Source organism: Orcinus orca, chromosome 1 (genome assembly GCF_937001465.1).
Source record: "Orcinus orca chromosome 1, mOrcOrc1.1, whole genome shotgun sequence".
Taxonomy (NCBI): domain Eukaryota; kingdom Metazoa; phylum Chordata; class Mammalia; order Artiodactyla; family Delphinidae; genus Orcinus; species Orcinus orca.
Window position 1 is genome coordinate 113508181 of NC_064559.1, and position 23282 is coordinate 113531462.

Consider the following 23282-nt stretch of genomic DNA (forward strand, 5'->3'; position numbering starts at 1 on the left):
CAGATTTTTTGATCTGCTTTTCTTCAAAGGTGGAGCCTAATTCGTCTCCCTTTAGGTTGTGGGCTAAATCTCACAACTCACTTCCGTTGAACAGAATGTGGTAGAAATGACGGTGTGTGAGAGATTAGGACATCAAAGGAAAAGGGGGCTGCTTCTTGCTCTCTGGCATCCTTTTCTCCACAGAAGTCAGCTGCCACATCATGAGCACATTCAAGCAGCGCTCTGGAGAGATCTTATAGCAAGGCGCAGGGGTTTCCTGCCAACAACCCGCACTGACTTGCCAGGAGAGGAGGTGACAAGATAAGGGAAGTAGGTGGAAAGTAGGGGAGTGATGAGCGGGGAACTTTGAGGAAGGCTCTCTGCGAAATTGTGACTGTCACATTTGGAACACCCAGGTTGTCCTTCAGAAGCCTCTTTAACTCAAGGTACCCAAGGCCTCAAACTCTCTACCAAAATCTATTCTCATCTCCTTTATTCATATAAGGCTTGCTTGAGGACAGATTAAAGTATTTGCCTTCCCAGGGGTATTTGCATTCTTATCAAGAGGTATACATCTGAGGGCTTCCCTGGTGGCGCAGTGGTTGAGAGTCCGCCTGCCGATGCAGGGGACACGGGTTCGTGCCCCGATCCGGGAAGATCCCACATGTTGCAGAGCCGCTGGGCCCGTAAGCCATGGCCGCTGAGCCTGCGCGTCCAGAGCCTGTGCTCCGCAACGGGAAAGGCCACAACAGTGAGAGGTCCGCATACCACAAAAAAACAAAACAGAAAAACAAAACAAAACAATAAAAAAGAGGTATACATCTGAGAAGTAAAATAGGAATTATTTGATAGGAGGTGGGAAGATTTCTTGAGATCCCACACTTGGTTGTTTGCCAACTGCCTAAGATCACTCTGAGTGGTAAAGCTTTTTCTTTCACCCTAGGAGGCACCTGAGAGTTGTCCTAGAGCCAAGAGGTGGCTGAGTAGAGCAAAGATTAAGGGAAGAAGGTAGCTGTCATATTGGAGAAAGCGGATCAATTTATTAGCTCTGAGACCAGAATGGAGCAGCCTACTGACAGTGAAGGGAACCCTTAGTGAAAGCACTTGAGTGGCCTAAACTAAACTGACGCAAGGATGGGACGAGACGCAAGAGTGAGGGGAGGTCAGAATTAGAATGAGAGGGAATTCTCTGGTTGTCCAGTGGTTGGGATTCCGGGCTTTCACTGTCTAGGGCGAAGTTTTGATCCCTGGTCCCCTGGTCGGGAAACTAAGATCCTGCAAGCTGTGTGCTGCAGCCAAAAAAAAATTAGAATGAGGGTTGTAAAAAAAATAAAAAAATAAATAAAAAATAAAAAATTAGAATGAGAAACCATTTCGGTGTTCAGCTGGGCTTGGATTCAGGGAGTGGAGGTGAGGAAGATATCTCCATCTCGGAAATCACTTTCCCCGTATCCATCTTTGGTCCAGGCAGGGGAGCATACAGGGAGGCTTTAATGGACCTAACTGGCACTGCCCTTCATTTCAAATCTAATTTAAGATTAGATTCTTATGGTACTGTCCCTGGGGTGGGCAGTGAGGGAAAATTCAGAGACCTGGGAAACAGGAGAAAAGGACGTGGGGACACGAGTGATGGGGGAGCCTAGGCTATTTAGTGGTCTGAAGATTTCCCTACCAGGGCCAGGATAACCTCGAGGCAAGGAGGCATACATTTAAGGAGATACTCACTCTCAAGGTCATACAGATGTAGAGCTGGTCCCAGAGGGTGAGTACCTCCTTAAGTTTTGTGCCCTAGGGGCCTCATTTGCATCACCCTAGTCCCAACCCTGATTCCTTTACCAATTCTTCTTTGGCTCTAACCATGTCCTAAAAATGAACAAAAGTTAGAGAAAACCTGAAAGGTCTAATTGCTCTTGCTGGACTGCTGTTTTCATCATGTTGAGTCTCTGACACTGCTCTCTTTGGTTTGTGCTCTCAAACCCATTCATCACTGGGCTCTGTGCAGGACACAGACCACTCTCCACATTCCAGACACAGAGTCCCAGATTCACTCCTTCCTGTCAATTCACCCTTCGTACTTCCCACATTCACCACCAGCCAGTCAGGACCACAGCTCCTCAGACATGACTTACGCACATGCTCACCATCTCTATTAGTGACAGGATATCTGAACTGAGCCTTCCCAAATCTCCAGTCATCCAGGGTTTCCTACGCATGATGGCACGCTTGGTAATTTGAGCTCCAATCCCAGCTATGTTCATATAGATTTCCTCCACTCTATCGTCTCCTTATATGACCACAAAAGACTGGAAACATTTTGAATGCTTACAGTAAAAAACTAGGGAACACATCCTAAAATGCCCCCATCTGGCTGGCTTCCCATGACCAGATGAGCCTCTCAGCAGAGCCAGTGTCAGGCTAGGGATAGGAATAGCCAAATGGAGGGCTCTGGCCTTTCCTCCCATCATATGTTCCTGCACAGCATAGGTCCTCACCTTCCGTGTGGGGTGGGCCATTTGGTGCTTCTCCTGGAACTCCTCAGTTTGTGCTCCACATCTAGCCTGTGCAAAAGTATAATAAAACCTGAACTTACTATTGAACTGGACTAAAGCCCTAGTGACCATTTAAACTGAAAGGCATTTTTAGCTCTGAATATTTTATGACAGGTGATCAGAGTAGAACAACAGCATGATTTATTGGTAGCTGATCACCCATCGTGTGTATTAGTATATTTTGCAGCACAGTGTCAACTAGATGGATATTAGCATCAAGGGACAAGTCTAATGTGGCCAAGTGTATTATCCAACTGCAGAAAACTTATCCCAGGGACTCACCATGAGGGCCTGTCAATCACCATTCCGTGGGGTAGGGAGGGCCATGGTCATGTCCCAGGCACGGTCAGTCTGGGCTCAGATGCACCTTTCTCTAGCAGAAATGTTAATTTCTGACACCTGAATTGGAGCTCAACATTGTAGCTATTCATCAAGGGATTGACAAGAAGTAAATAGGCTTTTTAGCATTAGGAGGGATTTAGGTTGCCACGAGAGAAGCTCACAGTAATAAGCTGTCCTAGTCTCTCATGTTAGAATGCTGTTTTCATCCTGTTGAGTCTCTTAACACTGCTCCTTTGGGCAATGTTGTCAAACCCATTCAGTGCTTAGTGTTCTGCACAAGGAACTGAAACCCCTCTGGGTGTTCAAGGTGCTTTAAGTAGAAAGGGATTTATTACAGGACACTCGAATTGGTTGGAAGAGCTGGAGCAGTAAGATAACTCCCTGGATTCCACAGAACTGACTACCTCAAAAAGACTGTAAGCCCAACCTGGACCTTTCTGTAGTTGGTTATCATGTACATGTTAATTTACTATTAAGGAAATTAAACTATTAAACATATTGGATTGGCCAAAAACTTTGTTTGGGTCTTTCCATACATCTTACGGAAAAACCCGAATAAACTTTTTGACCAATCCAATATATTCTGAAAGTAATATAATACAAAATCTACTCTGTTCTGCATTATTTTTTTCATGGAATTCTGGCTTTTCAAGCCTATTTCGTATCAACTTGAGCCACTGCAGCCCTAGATGAGTATGCGTATTTCACCCCAGCTTCATCAGAATTGGGCATTTTCATTAAACATTTTTCTAAGTTTTTAAGAATTGAGACATTTTTATATAAAAAATTATTCTTAGATCATCTTAGATGACACCCTGCCCAAGAAAATCCCAACAGAATGGTGGGTCCCAGGAGCACAGACCGGGGTGGGAAATGTAATTTTTTTTCATTAATTAAATGCTGTCACACTTGAAGAAATTTCTTAAAGATTAACATTTTCCTTTCCACTTGTGTGTAGTAGTCTACTCTTTTTATTTTCTGTTTGTGAGTTATCTCTTCTTATTCATTGCCTATCTACTGAGGGCCTATTATTATTATTATTTATTTATTTTTGGCTGTGTTGGGTCTTCGTCGCTGCACGTGGGCTTTCTCTGGTTGCGGCCAGCAGGGTTACTCTCTGTTGCAGTGCGCGGGCTTCTCATTGCAGTGGCTTCTCTTGTTGCAGAGCACGGGCTTTAGGCGTGCGGGCTTCAGTAGTTGCAGCACGTGGGCTCAGTAGTTGTGGCTCGCGGGCTCTAGAGCGTAGCCTCAGTAGTTGTGGCTCACAGGCTTAGTTGCTCCATGGCATGTGGGATCTTCCCAGACCAGAACTCGAACCCGTGTCCCCTGCATTGGCAGGTGGAGTCTTAACCACTGTGCCATCAGGGAAGCCCAAGGACCTATTTTAAGCATAACTTTATTTACTTATTTTTTCTATACATCTGGGCACTTAATTAGTGGCATGTTTCAAGTGTCAGTGCTGTTTGTCTATTAATAGAAAAGAGCTCGGAATTTGAATTCTAGAGGTACTTACATGGCCTTGACTAGCTCCTTTATGATGTCCAGTCTTCACAGCTGCCTAGGAGAAGCAAGGAGCCAGGTCTCTGGGGATGGCTCTGAAATTAGCCATGTCAGTGGAGTATGTAGAGCTGACACAGTCAAATAACCAGATGTGGCCAACCTCTGAGTCGTGCTGCAGTGTCCATCTTAGCGGGGCCCAGGAAGACTGGCCACAGGCACCACTGTTCAGTGATGACGATGGAACTACAAACAAATCCTATAGTTTCTCATTGCAATAGCAGGACAAAAAAATACTTGGATCCAGTCAGTCTGGGCCTTTGTGCAAAAACTAAAAGCATATGAACTTTAAACGTGTTAAAATATTAAAAATCTATTAAAGTCAAAACTGCAGAAGCTTATAAAGTAATATACAGGTGGTTATTTGAAATATTCTGTCCAAGGCTGGCTGATCACCCACCAACCCCATCACTGATTTCATCCCAGCCCCACACCGCATTCCAGGCAGCAGCTGGGCAAACAAGCTCGGAGAATGGTTCCTTCAAGATAAGCCAAATAGAGCTTAGGTTAAATGTACTTCCCATGAAATTACACAGAGACATTTTGATGGAATTCTGTACACGTCAAAACTCAATGTAATTAAATATAAAATTGATACTATAGCATGCTTAGGAAACAGTATAATTTTGATTTGTGTGCCTTTTATCGTTTCCATGCTCGTCATACCCAAATGTAGTTGACGTGAAACATTTTACAGACGAGTTGCTTGGGAGACAGAAGTACTGTTTGCTGTGAATTCAAAAAGCACTCATGGGCTTCCCTGGTGGCGCAGCGGTTAAGAATCTGCCTGCCATGGGCTTCCCTGGTGGCTCAGTGGTTGAGAGTCCGCCTGCCGATTCAGGGGACACAGGTTCGTGCCCCAGTCCAGGAGGATCCCACATGCCGCAGAGCGGCTGGGCCCGTGAGCCATGGCCGCTGAGCCTGCGCGTCCGGAGCCTGTGCTCCGCAGCGGGAGAGGGCATAACAGTGAGAGCCCCGCGTACCGCTAAATAAATAAATAATAAATGAATAAATAAATGAATAAATAAATGGATAGATAGATAAATAAATAAATAAATAAAAATTCTATCTTCTACTGGATGAGTAAGGTCTAAATTAAACTTCCAGGTTGACTTCTTAGGCTTCTTGTGGCAGCACCACCTGAAGACTGGCCGGGCAACTAGAGAGAGACTGGCTGACTCATTTAAGAGAGAATTAGCCGATAGCCAATGAGAACAGGCTCTGCCATGGTCTGAATGTCTGTGAACCCCACACATTCATGTTGAAATCTTAACCCCAAAGGTGGTGGTATTAGTAGGTGGTGGCTTTGGGAGGTGCTTCAACTGTGGTGGGGATCCTCACAAATGGTATTAGTGCCTTATAAAAGAGGATCCAGGAGATCCCTAGCCATGTGAGGACACAATGAGACATCTCTGACCCAGAAAAAAGCCCTCACCCAATCGTGCTAGCATCCTGATCTTGGACATCAAACTTCTAGTACTGTGAGAAATAAATTTCTGTTGTTTATAAGCTATGCAGTCTGTGTATTTTGTTATAGCAGCTTGAAAGAGCTAAGACAGGTCCCCAGTGAAAGGGAGGCCCGGCCAGGGTGAATGGGAGGACAAGAAGGGGCATTTTGCAATCCACCAGGGTTTGAATGGCAGCCAATTTAAAAAATCAACATTAAAAAAGTTATTATAAAGCTATAATTAGAGGAGGCTGTGGTAAGCAATTGGTCTCCATGCTTTTGAGTCAGAACTGAATCAGATTCCTATAAAATTGAGTCAGAACACCAAGGGCCTGTCCAGGTTGCTCATGTACAAACAAAAAAAAGGTTTATAATAATTAGTTAGTTCCAGATTGAAGGAGGTGGTTGGAGAGCTAAATTTATATCACACAATGCCTGGTCATGTTTAGGTTTTCATAGAAGAGGGTGAGTTACTGAGAACTTCATTAAATAGCAATTTCAGAAAAGTTGGGAATCCATTGCTGGCAATAACTAGGAGTCCTAGTCAAGAATCCTCTTGTTTGATAGTGAGCCTGGAAAATGAATGGTTTGCAGATAGTCTGCAAGTGAGAGCTTTGCCTTCTTGGTATAAATCATGACCTAGGCAATGAACTTTGGTTTGACAAAAACTTTTCTTTGGAAACTTATGATATTCTAGCTAAAAAATTAAATGGATTGATACCAGTCCTAGAGCTCACTTCATCTTTAGAATGAAGCAAAATGTTAACTATGTATTGGATGAACATAAAATAACAAGGTAATCTAAGGTCTTTAAAGTCCTAGTAAGAATTTGTGAAAAGTAGGTGGGTGCTTAAGTAAACCCCTGAGGGACCTCTGTGGAGATCTTCAGTTTGGGCTTTATTAGGACACAAGAATATAGGTAAGTCTGGGTCCAAATGAACTATAACGTCATTATGAACTGAAGAATCCTCATGAATTTCAAGGAAGTAGTGATCAGAAGAGTGTTTATCCTGGCAATGCCATTTGCACTATTAAGTTAGTGGATCATGTCACAAGAGAAAAGAATGTTTTATGGTGTGAGGTCTACTTTTTTATTATCCCGAACAGAAAAAATCTGTATCCATTAAAAAATAACTCCCCATTCCTTCCTCCTTCCAGCCCCTGGTAACCTCTATTCTATTCTCTCTGCCTATGAATTTGCCTATACTGGATACCTCATATAGGTGGAACCCAAGGGACATCCTCTGGCAAGACAGGGTGACAGATAAACTACCTTCTAATGCTCATGGACTAGTGATTACCTGCAAGACTAGTGTAACCTAGTGTTAAGAGCACATATTGTCATCAGATGTCCTGGATTTGAATCCTAGCTCCACTACTTCTTTTTCTCTTTTTAAATTTTTATATTGCAGTAAAATGCACATAACATTAAATTTACCATCTTAATCATTTTTAAGTGTACAGTTCAATAGTGTTAAGTACATTCACATTGTGCAACCAATCTGCGAGACTCTTTTCACCTTGCAAAACTGAAACTCTATACCTATTAAACAACAACTTCCTATTCCCTCCTCTCCCCAGTCCCTGGCAGCCACCATTCTACTTGGCGTCTTTCTAAATTTGACTGCTCTTGGTATCTCATATAGGTGGAATCATACATAATTTTTCCTTTTGTGACTGGCTTATTTCACTTAGCAAAATGCTTTCAAAGTTCACCCATGTTGTGGCATGTATCAGAATTTCATTATTTTTTAAGGCTGAATAATATTCCATTGTATGTATATATCACATTTTGCTTATTCATCTGTTGATGAACATTTGGGTTGTTTCCACCTTTTGGGTATTGTAAATAATGCTGCTATGAACATGAGTATACAAATATCTGAGTCCCTGCTTTCAGTTATTTTGTGTATATAACCAGCAGTGGAATTGCTGGATCACATGTTTCAAATGCCAAACTATTTTTAATTCCCACCAGCAATGCACCAGGTTCCAATTATTCTACATCCTTGTCACAGCTTGTTCTTTTCTTTCTTTCTTTCTTTTTCTTTGTTTGATATAGACATCCTAATGGATGGGCCATGTGAAATGGTATCTCACTGTGGTTTTGATTTGCATTTTCTCGAGTGGCTAGTGCCATAGTGACACTGAGCATCTTTTCATGAGCTTATTGGCCATTTGTATATCTTCTTTGGAGAACTGTGAAGTCTTTTGCTCATTTTTGTCTTGTTTTCTTTGTTTTGTTTTTGGCCACATGTGTGGCTTGTGGGACCTTAGTTCCCTGACCAGGGATTGAACCGGGGCCCACTGCAGTGGAAGTGCAGAGTCCTAACCACTGGACCTCCAGGGAATTCCCTTTTGCTCATTTTTTTTTAACACTTTTATTAGAGTATAATTGCTTTACCTTTTGCTCATTTTTGAATTGGGTTGTTTGTTTTTTGTTGTTGAGTTGTAGGAGTACTTTATAGTAATCCTTTTTCACATATATGATTTGTGAATATCTTTTCCAATTCCATGGGAGAGAATTCCTACTCACTTTTGCCTTCTCTAAACTCTATCTGCAAGTTGAAGTCTTCAGATAGCTGCCCCCTTTTGGGGACTGTCTCTGTTGTTATCAAGTAGTTCTGTTTGTGCCTGTCCTGACTTTTCAGCTGGCATATAGACTATGGTTTTGATCTCCGCTTGCCCCCTCCCCACCCGCTCCCCACCCCATCACCATAACAGCACTTAGCATGGTTCTGGGATAGGTGGTATCCAGAGACACAGCCTCTTATAACTAGGAGGGATCCTACACACATCTTTTTTTTTTTTTATACATTTATTTATTTTTATTTTTGGTTGTGTTGGGTCTTTGTTGCTGTGCGTGGGCTTTCTCTAGTTGCGGCGAGTGGGGGCTGCTCTTTCGTTGTGGTGCCCAGGCTTCTCATTGTGGTGGCTTCTTGTTGCGGAGCACAGGCTCTAGGCATGTGGGCTTCAGTAGTTGTGGCACGCAGGCTCAGCAGTTGTGGCACATGGGCTTAGTTGCTCTGCGGCATGTGGGATCTTCCTGGACCAGGGCTCAAACCTGTGTCCCCTGCACTGGCAGGTGGATTCTTAACCACTGCACCACCAGAGAAGCCCCCCTTATTGTAGTTTTGATTTGCATTTCTCTAATGATTAGTGATATTGAGCATTCTTTCATGTGTTTGTTGGCAATCTGTATATCTTCTTTGGAGAAATGTCTATTTAGGTCTTCTGCCTATTTTTGGATTCAGTTGTTTGTTTTTTTGATATTGAACTGTACTGCTTGTATATTTTGGAGATTAATCCTTTGTCAGTTGTTTCATTTGCAAATATTTTCTCCCATTCTGAGGTTGTCTTTTCATCTTGTTTATTGTTTCCTTTGCTGTGCAAAAGCTTTTAAGTTTCATTAGGTCCCATTTGTTTATTTTGATTTTATTTCCATTTCTCTAGGAGGTGGGTCAAAAAGGATCTTACTGTGATTTATGTCATAGAGTGTTCTGCCTATGTTTTCCTCTAAGAGTTTCATAGTGTCTGGCCTTATATTTAGGTTTTTAATCCATTTTGAGTTTATTTTTGTGTATGGTGTTAGGGAGTATTCTAATTTCATTCTTTTACATGTAGCTGTCCAGTTTTCCCCAGCACCACTTATTGAACAGGCTGTCTTTTCTCCATTGTATATTCTTGCCTCCTTTATGAAAAATAAGGTGACCATATGTGGGTGGGTTTATCTCTGGACTTTCTATCCTGTTCCATTGGTCTATATTTCTGTTTTTGTGCCAGTACCATACTGTCTTGATTACTGTAGCTTTGTGATATCGTCTGAAGTCAGGGAGCCTGATTCCTCCAGCTCTGTTTTTCTTTCTCAAGATTGCTTTGGCTATTTGGGGTCTTTTGTGTTTATATACAAATTGTGAAATTTTTTGTTCTAGTTCTGTGAAAAATAACATTGGTAGTTTGATAGGGAATGCATTGAATCTGTAGATTGCTTTGTATAGTATAGTCATTTTCACAACGTTGATTCTTCCAATCCAAGAACATGGTATATCTCTCCATCTGTTTTTATCATCTTTAATTTATTTCATCACTGTCTTATAGTTTTCTGCCTACAGGTCTTTTGTCTCCTTAGGTAGGTTTATCCCTAGGTATTTTTTTCTTTTTCTTGCAATGGTAAATGGGAGTGTTTCCTTAATTTCTCTTTCAGATTTTTCATCATTGGTGTATAGGAATGCAAGAGATTTCTGTGCATTAATTTTGTATCCTGCTACTTTACCAAATTCATTGATTAGCTCTACTATTTTTCTGGTAGCATCTTTATGACTCTCTATGTATAGTATCATGTCATCTGCAAATAGTGACAGTTTTACTTCTTCTTTTCCAATTTGGATTCCTTTTATTTATTTTTCGTCTCTGATCGCTGTGGCTAAAACTTCCAAAACTACGTTGAATAATAGCTGTTAGAGTGGGCAGCCTTGTCTTGTTCCTGACCTTAGAGGAAATGGTTTCAGTTTTTCACCATTGAGAACAATGTGGGCTGTGTGTTTGTCATATATGGCCTTTATTATGTTGAGGTAAGTTCCCTCTGTGCTGACTTTCTGGAGAGCTTTTATCAAAATGGGTGTTGAATTTTGTCTAAAGCTTTTTCTGCATCTATTGAGATGATCATATGGTTTTTCGTCTTCAATTTGTTAATATGGTGTATTACATTGATTGATTTGCATATATTATAGAATCCTTGCATTCCTGGGATAAACCCCACTTGATCATGGTATATGATCCTTTCAATATGCTGCTGAATTCTGTTTGCTAGTATTTTGTTGAGGACTTTTGCATCTATGTTCATCGGTGATATTGGCCCTGTAGTTTTCTTTTTTTGTGACATCTTTGTCTGGTTTTGGTATCAGGGTGATGGTGGCCTCGTAGAATGAGGTTGGGAGTGTTCCTCCCTCTGCTGTATTTTGGAAGAGTTAAGAAGGGTGGGTGTTAGCTCTTCTCTAAATGTTTGATAGAATTTGCCTGTGAAGCCGTCTGCTCCTGGGCTTTGTTTGTTGGAAGATTTTTAATCACAGTCTCAATTTCAGTGCTTGTGATTGGTCTGTTTATATTTTCTATTTCTTCCTGGTTCAGTCTTGGAAGGTTGTGCCTTTCTAAGAATTTGTCCATTTCTTCCAGGTTGTCCATTTTACTGGCATATAGTTGCTTGCAGTAATGGCTCATGATCCTTTGTATTTCTGCAGTGTCAGTTGTTACTTCTCCTTTTTCATTTCTACTTCTGTTGATTTGAGTCTTCTCCCTTTTTTTCTTGATGAGTCCAGCTAATGGCTTATCAATTCTGTTTATCTTCTTAAAGAAAAAGCTTTTAGTTTTATTGATCTTTGCTATTGTTTCCTTCATTTCTTTTTCATTTATTTCTGATCTGATCTTTATGATTTCTTTCCTTCTGCTAACCTTTGATGTTTTTTGTTCTTCTTTCTCTAATTGCTTTAGGTGTAAGGTTAGGTTGTTTGAGATTTTTCTTGTTTTTTGAGATAGGATTGAATTGCTGTAAACTTCCCTCTTAGAACTGCTTTTGCTGCATCCCATAGGTTTTGGGTCGTCGTGTTTTCATTGTCATTTGTTTCTAGGTATTTTTTGATTTCCTCTTTGATTTCTTCAGTGATCTCTTGGTTGTTTAGTAGCATACTGTTTTGCCTCCATGTGTTTGTATTTTTTAGTTTTTTTTCCTGTAATTGACATCTAGTCTCATAGCATTGTGGTCGGAAAAGATACTTGATACGATTTCAATTTTCTTAAATTTTCCAAGGCTTGATTTGTCACCCAAGATATGATCTATCCTGGAGAATGTTCCATGAGCACTTGAGAAGAAAATGTATTCTGTTGTTTTTGGATGGAATGTCCTATAAATATCGAATAAGTCCATCTTGTCTAATGTGTCATTTAAAGCTTGTGTTTTCTTACTTATTTACATTTTGGTTGATCTGTCCATTGGTGAAAGTGGGGTGTTAAAGTCTCTTACTATTATTGTGTTGCTGTCAATTTCCCCTTTTATGGCTGTTAGCATTTGCCTTATGTATTGAGGTGCTCCTATGTTGGGTGCATAAATATTTACAATTGTTATATTTTCTTCTTGGATTAATTCTTTGCTCATTGTGTAGTGTCCTTAGTTGTCTCTTGTAATAGTCTTTATTTTAAAGTCGAATTTATCTGATATTAGAATTGCTATTCCAGCTTTCTTTTGATTTCCATTTGCATGGAATATCTTTTTCTATACCCTCATTTTCAGTCTGTATGTGTCCCTAGGTCTGAAGTGGGTCTCTTGTAGACAGCATATGTATGGGTCTTGTTTTTGTATCCATTCAGCCAGTCTATGTCTTTTTTTTTTTTTTTTTGCGGTACGTGGGCCTCTCACTGCTGTGGCCTCTCCCATTGCAGAGCACAGGCTCCAGACGCGCAGGCTCAGCGGCCATACGAGCCTAGCCGCTCCGTGGCATGTGGGATCTTCCCAGACCAGGGCATGAACCCGTGTCCCCTTCATCGGCAGGCGGACTCTCAACCACTGCACCACCAGGGAAGCCCAGTCTATGTCTTTTGGTTGGAGCATTTAATCCATTTACATTTATGGTAATTATTGATATGTATGTTCTTATTACCATTTTCTTAATTGTTTTGGGTTGTTTTTGTAGGTCTTTTCCTTCTCTTGTGTTTCCTGCCTAGAGAAGTCCCTTTAGCATTTGTTGTAAAGCTGCTTTGGTGGTGCTGAATTCTCTTAACTTTTGTTTGTCTGTAAAGGTTTTAATTTCTCCATTGACTCTGAATGAGTTCCTTTCTGGGGAGAGTAATCTTGGTTGTAGGTTTTTCCTTTTCATCCCTTTAAATATGTCCTGCCACTCCCTTCTGGCTTGCAGAGTTTCTACTGAAAGATCAGCTGTTAACCTTATGGGGATTTCCTTGTACATTATTTGTTGCTTTTCCCTTGCTGCTTTTAATATTTCTTTTTAGTATTTAATTTTTGATAGTTTGATTAATATGTGTCTTGGCGTGTTTCTCCTTGGATTTATCCTGTATGGGACTCTCTGCACTTCCTGGAGTTGATCACCTATTTCCTTTCCCATATTAGGGAAGTTTTCAACTATAATCTCTTCAAATATTTTCTCAGACCCTTTCTTTTTCTCATCTTCTTCTGGACCCCTATAATTTGAATGTTGGTGTGTTTAATATTGTCCCAGGGGTCTCTGAGATTGTCCTCAATTCTTTTCATTCTTTCTTCTTTGTTCTGCTCTGCAGTAATTATTTCCACTATTTTATCTTCCAGGGCACTTTTCTGTTCTTCTGCCTCAGTTATTCTTCTATTGATTCCTTCTAGAAAATTTTTAATTTCATTTATTGTGTTGCTCATCATTGTTTGTTTGCTCTTTAGTTCTTCTAGGTTCTTGTTAAACGTTTCTTGTATTTTCTCCATTCTATGTCCAAGATTTTGGATCATCTTTACTATCATTACTCTGAATTCTTTTTCAGGTAGACTGCTTATTTCCTCTTCATTTGTTTAGTCCCATGGGTTTTTACCTTGCTCCCTCAATATTACCTTGCTGCATATTTTTCTGTCTTCTCAGTTTGCTCAACTTACTGTGTTTGGGGTCTCCTTTTTCACAGGCTGCAGGTTCGTAATTCCTGTTGTTTTTGGTGTCTGCCCTCAGTGGGTGAGGATGGTTCAGTGGCTTGTGTAGCCTTCTTGGTGGAGGGGGCTGGTGCCTGTGTTCTGGCGGATGAGGCTGGATCTTGTCTTTCTGGTGGGCAGGGCTGTGTCAGGTTGTGTGTTTTGGGGTGTCTGTGAACTCAGTATGATTTTAGGCAGCCTCTCTGCTAATGGGTGGGGTTGTGTTCTTGTCTTACTAGTTGTTTGGCATGGGGCATCCAGCACTGGAGTTTTCTGGCCATTGGGTGGACCTGGGTCTTAGTGTTGAGATGGAGATCTCTGGGAGACCTCTCACCGATTGATATTATGTGGGGCCGGGAGGTGTCTGGTGATCCAATGTCCTGAACTTGGCTCTCCCACCTCAGAGTCTCAGGCCTGACACCAGGCAGGAGCACCAAGACTCTGTCATCCACCCGGCTCAGAAGAAAAGGGAGATAAAAAGAAAGAAAATTAAAAATAAAATTAACATAAAAAAATAATAATTAAAAAAAAAGAAGAGAGCAACGAAACCAAAAAACAAATCCACCAATGATAACAAGTGGTAAAAACTAAACTAAGATTATCATAAATATCAGGAAGAAATCAATCGCAGACAGCAAACCCCAAGTTTATAGTTGCTCCTAAAGTCCACCGCCTCAATTTTGGGACAATTCGTTGTCTATTGAGGTATTCCACAAATGCCCGTTACATCAAGTTGATTGTGGGGATTTAATCTGCTGCTCCTGAGGCTGCACGGAGAAGTTTCCCTTTCTCTTCTTTGTTCGCACAGCTCCCAGGGTTCAGCTTTGATTTTGGCCCCACCTCTGCATGTAGGTCGCCCGCAGGCATCTGTTCCCTGCCCAGACAGGAGGGGTTTAAAGCAGCGGCTGATTAAGGGGCTTGGCTCACTCATGCCGGTGGGGAGGGAGGGGTACGGTAGTCATAACTGGAATGCGGTGGGAGCCTGTAGCAGCAGAGGCCGGCATGACATTGCAACAGTCTGAGGCTCGCTGTTTGTTCTCCTGGAGAAGTTATCCCTGGATCACGGGACCCTGGCAGTGGCGGGCTATACAGGCTCCTGCAGGGGGCGGCGTGTGGATAGTGACCTGTGCTTGAGCACAGGATTCTTGGTGGCAGCGGCAGTAGCCTTAGCACTTCATGCCCGTCTCTGGGGTCCAAGCTGATAGCCGCAGCTCACGCCCATCTCTGGAGCTCGTTTAGGCGGTGCTCTGAATCCTCTCTCCTCACGCACCCCGAAATAATTGTCTCTTGCCTCTTCGGCAGGTCCAGACTTTTTCCTGGAGTCTCTCCCGCCTAGCTGTGGTGCACTAGTCCCCTCAGGCTGTGTTCACGAAGCCAACTCCAGTCCTCTCACTGGCGTCTGACCTCCAAATCCTAGTCTCAGCTTGCAGCCACCACCTGTCCCCGGCGGGTGAGCAGACAAGCCTCTCAGGCTGGTGAGTGCCGGTCAGCACCAATCCTCTGTGCAGGAATCTCTCCACTTTGCCCTCTGCACCCCTGTTGCTGTGCACCAGTGAAGGGGCTTCCTAGTGTGTGGAAACTTTTCCTCCTTCACAGCTCCCTCCCAGAGGTGCAGGTCCCATCCCTATTCTTTTGTCTCTGTTTTTTCTTTTCTCTTTTGCCCTACCCAGGTATGTGGGGATTTTCTTGCCTTTGAGGAAGTCTGAGGTCTTCTGCCAGCATTCAGTAGGTGTTCTGTAGGAGTTCCACTTGTAGAAGTATTTCTGATGTATTTGTGGGGAGGAAGGTGATCTCCACATCTTACTCCTCTGCCATCTTGAAGGTCTACTTATTTATTTATTTTGCGGTACGCGGGCCTCTCACTGTTGTGGCCTCTCCCGTTGCAGAGCACAGGCTCTGGACGCGCAGGCTCAGCGGCCATGGCTCACGGGCCCAGCCGCTCCGCGGCACGCGGGATCCTCCCGGACCGGGGCACGAACCTGTGTCCCCTGCATCGGCAGGCGGACTCTCAACCACTGAGCCACGAGGGAAGCCCTACTACCTATTTATTTTTGAGTGAGCTTTGATACTTTATTTTTTTAAAAGAATGTAAAATTGCTTTTATATTAGACAGTGGTCAAGATAATTTACCACTTAACAAATAATAGCAAAAAATCATAGGACTATCTTATAGATGCAGGAACATAAATTAATAGAAGTTGGCAGTTTTTATAATAAAAAATTAGCAAAGCAGGAATAGGTGAGAACTTCCTTAATGTAATAAAGGATAAGTAACAATAGTGACAGGAGCAAAACAAATACTACAACAAACATCACGAGCTGAAGGATTTTCCTCTGAAATCACGCTTTTCTTCTGACTAGATTTTTGCTGTTATCACATATATTCAACATTTGATCATCATTTCCAGTCACACAAGCTTTGATACTTTTGTCATTCAAGAGATATATCTATTTTATCTAAGTTGTCAAATGCATTGGCATAAAATTATTCATAATATTCTCTTATTATTCTTTTTATATGTATAGGATCTGTAATGATGTCCTCTCTCATTACTGATATTGGTAATTTATGACATCTCTTTTTATCTGATCAGTCTGGAGAGAGATTTACCAATTTTATTTATCTTCTCACATTGCAGGGTGTTGAACAGAGGAGTGACATGATATGATTTACATTTAGTACTACTTGATCTAAAATAGAATGCAGAAAAACAGCATGGTATTGGCACAGAAACAGACACAAATCAGTGGAACAGAACGGAGAGCCCAGAAATAAGCCCACGTACCTATTGTCAATTAATCTATGACAAAGGAGGCAAGAACATAAAATGGAGAAAAGACAGTCTCCTCAACAGTGGTGCTGGAAAAACTGGATAGCCACATGTAAAACAATGAAATTAGAACATTCCCTCACACCACATGAAAAAATAAACTCAAAATGCTTTAAAGACTTAAATGTAAGACATGAGGCCATAAAACTCCTAGAAGAGAACATAGGCATAACACTCTTTGACATAAATCATAGCAATATTTTCTTGGATTAGTCTCCCAAGGCAAAAGAAATAAAAGCAAAAGTAAAGAAATGGGACCTAATTAAACTTAAAAGCTTTTGCACAGCAAAGGAAACCAGCAACAAAATGAAAAGACAACCTACTGAGTGGGAGAAAATATTTGCAAATGATGCGACCAACAAGATGTTAATATCCAAACTATACAAACAGCTCATACAACTCAATACCAAAGAGATAAACAATACAATCAAACAATGGGCAGAAAGGCTTCCCTTTTGGCACAGTGGTTAAGAATCTGCCTGCCAATGCAGGGGACACGGGTTTGAGCCCTGGTTTGGGAAGATCCCACATGCCATGGAGCAAATAAGCCCGTGTACCACAACTACTGAGCCTGTGCTCTAGAGCCCGTGAACCACAACTACTTAGCCCACACGCCACAACTACTGAAGCCCACGTGGTTAGACCCCATGCTCCACAACAAGAGAAGCCACTGCAAAGAGAAGCCCGCACACCTCAATGAAGAGTTGCCCCCGCTTGCCGCAACTAGAGAAAGCCCACATGCAGCAACGAACACACAACGCAGTCAAAAATAAAATAAATAAATTTATTTAAAAAATATTGGGCAGAAGAATTGAATAGACATTTTTCCAAAGAAGACATACAGATGGCTAACAGACACATGAAAATATGCTCAATATTGCTAATTATTAGAGAAATGCAAATCAAAACCACAATGGGGTATCGCCTAATACTTGTCAGAATGACTGTCACCAAAAAGTCTACAAATAACAAATGCTGGAGAAGATTTGGAGGAAAGGGAACCCTTGTACACTGTTGGTGGGAATGTAAATTGGTGCAGCCACTATGGAAAACAGTATGGAGGTTCCTCAAAAAGCTAAAGATAGAACTACCATATGATCCAGCAATTCCACTCCTGGGTATATATCCAGAAAGAATGAAAATACTAATTTGAAAAGATACACACACTCCAATGTTTACACTATTTACAATAGCCAAGACATGGAAGCAACCCAAGTGCCCATCAATAAACAGTTGAATTAAGAAGATGTGGTATATATATATATACAATGAAATATTACTCAGCCATAAAAAGAATGAAATACTGCCATTTGCAGCAATGTGGATGGACTTAAAGAGTATTATGCTTAGTGAAATAAGTCATACAGAAAAACAAATGCTATATGATATCACTTATATATGGAATCTAAAAAATAATACAAATTAACGTATACACGAAACAGAAACAGACTCACAGACATAGAAAACAAACTTGTGGTTATCAAAGGGGAGAGGGAAGTGGGGATGGGCAAATTAGGGGTATGGGATTAACAGATACAAACTACTATATATAAAATAAATAAGCAACAAGAATTTACTGTATAGCACAGGGAATTATACCCATTATCTTACAATAACCTAAAATGGAATATAATCTGCAAAAATACTGAATTACTATGCTGTACACCTGAAACTAATACAATATTGTAAATCAACTATTCTTCAAGAAAAAATAATCTGTATTTTGACATACAAACAATAAAAAATAAATTAAATAGAATGTAAAAGAGGAAGAGAAAAGCAGGGAGTTCAATTAGAAAGGCATTAAAATAATCCAAAGAAGAGATAATGGTGGTGTAGGTCAGGCTGTTAGTAGTGGAAATGATAAGTGGGTTTATTTATTTATTTATTTATTTTTGGCTGTGTTGGGTCTCTGTTGCTGCACACGGGCTTTCTCTAGCTGCAGTGAGCAGGGGCTACTCTTTGTTGCAGTGCGTGGGCTTCTCATTGCAGTGGCTTCTCTTGTTGTGGACCATGGGCTCTAGGCAAGTGGGCTCAGTAGTTGTGGCTCGTGGGCTCTAGAGCACAGGTTCAATAGTTGTGGTGCACAGGCTTAGTTGCTCCGTGGACCAGGGCTCGAACCCATGTCCCCTGCATTGGCAGGCAGATTCTTAACCTCTGTGCCACCAGGGAAGTCTGGATAAGTGGTTTTTTATATATTTTGATACTAGGATAGATAAGATTTGCTGATAGTGGGAATTAAGGTATGAAGTAAAGAGAAGAATCAAGTATTGCTCCAGGTTTTTGGCCTGAACAACTGAAAGAATTGTCGTTTACTGAGAGGAGCAGAAGAAAGATTTTGGAAATGGAAAGGTTAAGAGCACAGTTTTACAATTCAATCAAAAAAAATGGGCAGAAGACCTAAACACACATTTCTCCGAAGAAGACACACAGAGGGCCAACAGGCACATGAGAAGATGTTCAACGTTGCTAATTATTAGAGAAATGCAAATCAAAACCTGACACCAGTCAGAATGGCCACCATCAGAAAGTCTACAGGGACTTCCCTGGTGGCTCAGTGGTTAAGAATCCGCCTGCCAATGCAGGGGACATGGGTTCAAGCCCTGGTCCAGGATGATCCCACATGCCGTGGAGCAACTAAACCCAAGTGCCACAACTATTGAGCCTGCTCTCTAGAGCCCGTGAGCCACAACTACTGAGCCTGCGTGCCAGAACTATGGAAGCCCGCACACCTAGAGCCTGTGCTCTGCAATAAAATAAGCCACTGAAATGAGAAGCCTGTGCACCACAACGAAGAGTAGTCCCCGCTCACCGCAACTAGAGAAAGCCAACAAAGAGCCAACACAGCCAAAACTAAATTAATTAATTAACTAAATTTTTTAAATGTCTACAAATAATAAATGTTGGAGAGGGTGTGGAGAAAAGGGAACTTTCCTACATTGTTGGTGGGAATGTAAACTGGTCCAGCCACTATAGAGAATGGTATGGAAGTTCCTTAAAAAACTGAAAATAGAGTTGCTATATGATCCAGCAATCCCACTCCTGGGCATATATCCAGAAAAGATGAAAACTCTAATTCGAAAAGATACATGCACCCCAATATTCACAGCAGCACTATTTACAATAGCCAAGACATGGAAACAACCTAAATGTCCATCAAAAGAAAAATGGATAAAGAAGATGTGGTATATATATATATATATATATATACACACAATGGAATATTACTCAGCCATAAAAGAGAGCAAAATAATTCCATTTGCAGCAACATGGGTGGACCTAGAGATTATCACACTAAGTGAAGTAAGTCAGACAGAGAAAGACAAATATGATATCACTTATCTGTGGAATCTAAAAACAATGATACAAATGAACTTATTTACAAAACAGAAATAGACTCACAGACATAGTAAACAAACTTGTGGTTACCAAAGGGGAAGAGGGGGGAGGGATAAATTAGGAATTTGGGATTAACGCATACACACTACTATCTATAAAATAATAAGGACCTTCTGTATAACACAGGGAACTATATTCAATATCTTGTATTAACCTATAATGGAAAAAAATCTGAAAAAGAACATGTATATTTTTATATATATATATAAGTACATGTATTTATATATATGAGTAAAACAGAATCACTTTGCTGTATACCTGAAACATTGTGAATCAACTACACTTCAACAACAACAAAAAAGAAAAAACAAGAGCCCAGTTTTAGGTACATTAAATTTGTGATGTCTGTTAAATTTCCAAGCAGGCAGTTGACTATACAATTTGGAGTTCAGAGAAGATTACACTGTTGATATAAAATTTGAGAGTCATCAACACATAAATAGCATCACAATTTGGGTTTTTTGGGAAGCAGATTCTGAGGTAGACTTCAGTGTTTAGGATGTTTCCCAGAGAATGTCCTTGGAATCAACATCTCCGGAAGGCAGGTGGAAGAAGCAGGATTGGGCAGAGGGAGTTGAGCTATGATGCAGGCCTGACAACACAAGGTGATTCCCTGAGAAGCTCTGGAGCTGAACTGGCCTGGCAGAGTTGTCCTATGTGAGGCTGAACTAGTAAGCCTTTATACTCTTGCCTCAACCAGTTATCGAATGTCGACCACCTCCAGAAAGACATGGCCTCAGGCAGGGAGGCTCTGTGCAGCTGAGGTTATCCCTGAAAGAGCTGACAGATGAAGGCTGTCCACGGATGGTAGCCTTAGCAGCCGGGGCACAAATCCTTCCTTGAAGGGGTATGTGGATGGTACATAATAGTGTCCACTGCTGATAGTATTTAAAATCGTAAGACTGGATGAGCTCACTAAGAGAGTGATGTAGTTAAAGAGGTACAGTGACAGGGATCTGGGGCAGCTTTAGGGATCCGGGGACTAAGAAGGAAGCAGCAAAAGAGATTAGGAGTAGCTAGTGAAATAAGAAAAAAAATGAGTGAGTGTGGGATCCTGGAAGCCAACTCAAGAAAGCATATTACTACTACTACCAACTACTGCCAACTACCACCAACTACTACTACTACTATTCTTAGTACAACTTACTCTTCGCAACACTATGAATTAGATGATATTATTATCATTCCCATGTCATAGGTGACAAACTTGAGGCACAGAGTTTAAAGGTCTCTCTCAAGGTTACACAGCTCGTGGTGGTGAAACTCTAATTTTGAACTTTTGCTGGAGTCTACACTCCTGACTGCCTCACTACCTGGACTCCAAGGAACTGTGTAAAATGCTGCCAACAGGTGAAGTAAAAAGACCAAGAATTAACCATCAAATTTGGCAATGTGAACTTATCAGCAAAGGCAGTTTTGGTGGAATATGGGAGTGAAAGCCTGAAGAGAGTAAATTCAAACACAGTACTTATTGGGAGTTCCCTGGTGGTCCAGTGGTTAGGACTCCCCTGACAATGGACCAGACTATTGCTATCCCTTGGCCTTGAAAACTGGTTTGTTGCTATCAAATGGATTCAACCATCATTTTATTTTGATTATCAAAGACAATGCTTTCCGGCAGACATAATACGGAAGACTATGAGAAGAAAAGAAAAATCGCTTGAGAAACATAGTGATCTCTACTTTTTCTGGCCACGCCACATGGCAACCCGGGCCCCCTGCAATGGAAGTGTAGAGTCTTAACCACTGGACCACCAGGGAATTCCCTCTTTTTATATTTAATAGTAAATATGACTTTGATAGTAAGGGAAAAAAAGTTGAAACAATTTAATTGTAATAAACCAAATTATCCTTCCACCCAGCAACTCCCTCTAGTCTCCCCTTTCCTACCTCACTGAAGAGCCTCTTCATGAATTTCAGTCAGAGAGGAAACACGTGTACTGTGCTTCCCTGTGCTGGAAAGTCTCTCCTAAAATGTGTGGGATCTTTCATCTCCTCTCACCCAGAGCAGAGGCCTCTCCTTGTGGGTGGACCCACAAAAGTATCAACAGAGAAGCTGAGGGAGGAAGGGACTCACTAAAAACGGATAAATATTAAGCCCTGCTCTTAGGTACTTGAGGCAGTGCAGGCAGGAGAACATATGGACTAGGAGCAGCACCGGTAATATGTTGCCAAGTATTAGTCAGGTTTTGATACGTGACAGAATCCTCATATCTCAGACAAGCTTGAGCCAAAAAGGGATTTATTGGTTCCTGTATTTAAAAAGTCCAAAGGTACCCTCCCTTTAGGCAAATCTGGATCAGGGACTCAAAGGATATCATCATAACTCACTCTCTCTCCCTATCTCATCTGTGTCTTCTCTGTACTGGCTTCATTCTCGTACTGGCTGATCCCAAGTTGGAGCAAGTTGGCTGCCAGCAGTTCTAGGCTTATATCTTTTTACTTTCAGGTCTACAGATAGAGAACTTCTTATTCTAATAGTCCATTGAAAGTCCTAAAACTGAGTCTCATTGGTTCTGATTGGTCTAACTTGAGCACATGGCCAACCTTGAATCAATCAGTACAGCCAAGGAGATATTTTATCAGTTAGAGATGCCTTCAGTTGCAGACAACAGAGTACTTGATAAAACAAAATGAAGTTCATGTTCCTTATATTAAAAGATGTGGGACTTCCCTGGTGGCGCAGTGGTTAAGAATCCGTCTGCCAATGCAGGGGACACGGGTTCAAGCCCTGGTCCGGGAAGATCCCACATGCCGCGGAGCAACTAAGCCCGTGTGCCACAACTACTGAGCCCGCTTGCCTAGAGCCCATGGTCTGCAAGTTCTTTGGCTTTTTAGTTCTTTGGCTTTTTCTTCACTATTGCAAGATGGCAGCTGCAGCTCCAAAAAATCACATCCAGGTTCTAGGCAGGAAAAAGGATGCTAGGGGCAGCAAACGTCCCTCGTTGAAGAAAGCGAGTTTTCCCAAAATCACCCAGCAGACTTCTGCTCATGACTCACTGATCATAACTGGGTCACAAGGCTACCCTTACCCTCAAGCAAGGCAGGAGAGCCAAGTATTTTGCTCTTCCAGACTCTCCAGTTGAGTTAGGCTGGGAAGAAGGGGGTTGAGAATGGGGATTAGGTTAGCCAATCAATGGGATCTGCCGTAAATGTAATGCTCTGATTGGAAAGGCCTGGCTTAGAAGTCCACTTCTGGAGCTGGTGCGGACTCTTCTCCCCCCAGGAACAATGAACTGAGCATGATAGAGGAAAACTAGGTGCTATAACGTAAAAGGAGGATTGGATGCTAGTCAGGCAAGAATAAAAGCTGTCCATTACATATGTTTAAGGCCAACTTGTGACCTGGCCTCCTCAGAAGTGCACAGTATCTATCACCAGACATAAGAAAGCAAAAGTTACATGTATTTACCTCAGCATTATCTTAGGTGATGTATCACTTTCCTTTCGATTCTAAAAGGTGAAGTAATAATAGCTACAATTACATGAGCACCTCCAACTTATTTAATAACAGTTCAATCAAA

The 23282-nt window shown here is 41.5% G+C and overlaps 1 protein-coding gene and 1 long non-coding RNA gene across 2 annotated transcripts in view; one reads left to right on the forward strand and one right to left on the reverse strand.

The window, feature by feature from the left end:
• Nucleotides 1-23282, forward strand: part of LOC101280867 (monocarboxylate transporter 1-like) — a 140806-nt gene that overhangs the window by 59944 nt on the left and 57580 nt on the right. The window lies entirely within an intron of this gene.
• The window catches only part of LOC125964595 (uncharacterized), a 69424-nt gene that overhangs the window by 22801 nt on the left and 23341 nt on the right, over nucleotides 1-23282 (reverse strand). The window contains exon 2 of the long non-coding RNA XR_007477756.1: nucleotides 4384-10902. This is a non-coding gene — a long non-coding RNA (uncharacterized LOC125964595). The remainder of the gene's footprint in view (nucleotides 1-4383; nucleotides 10903-23282) is intronic.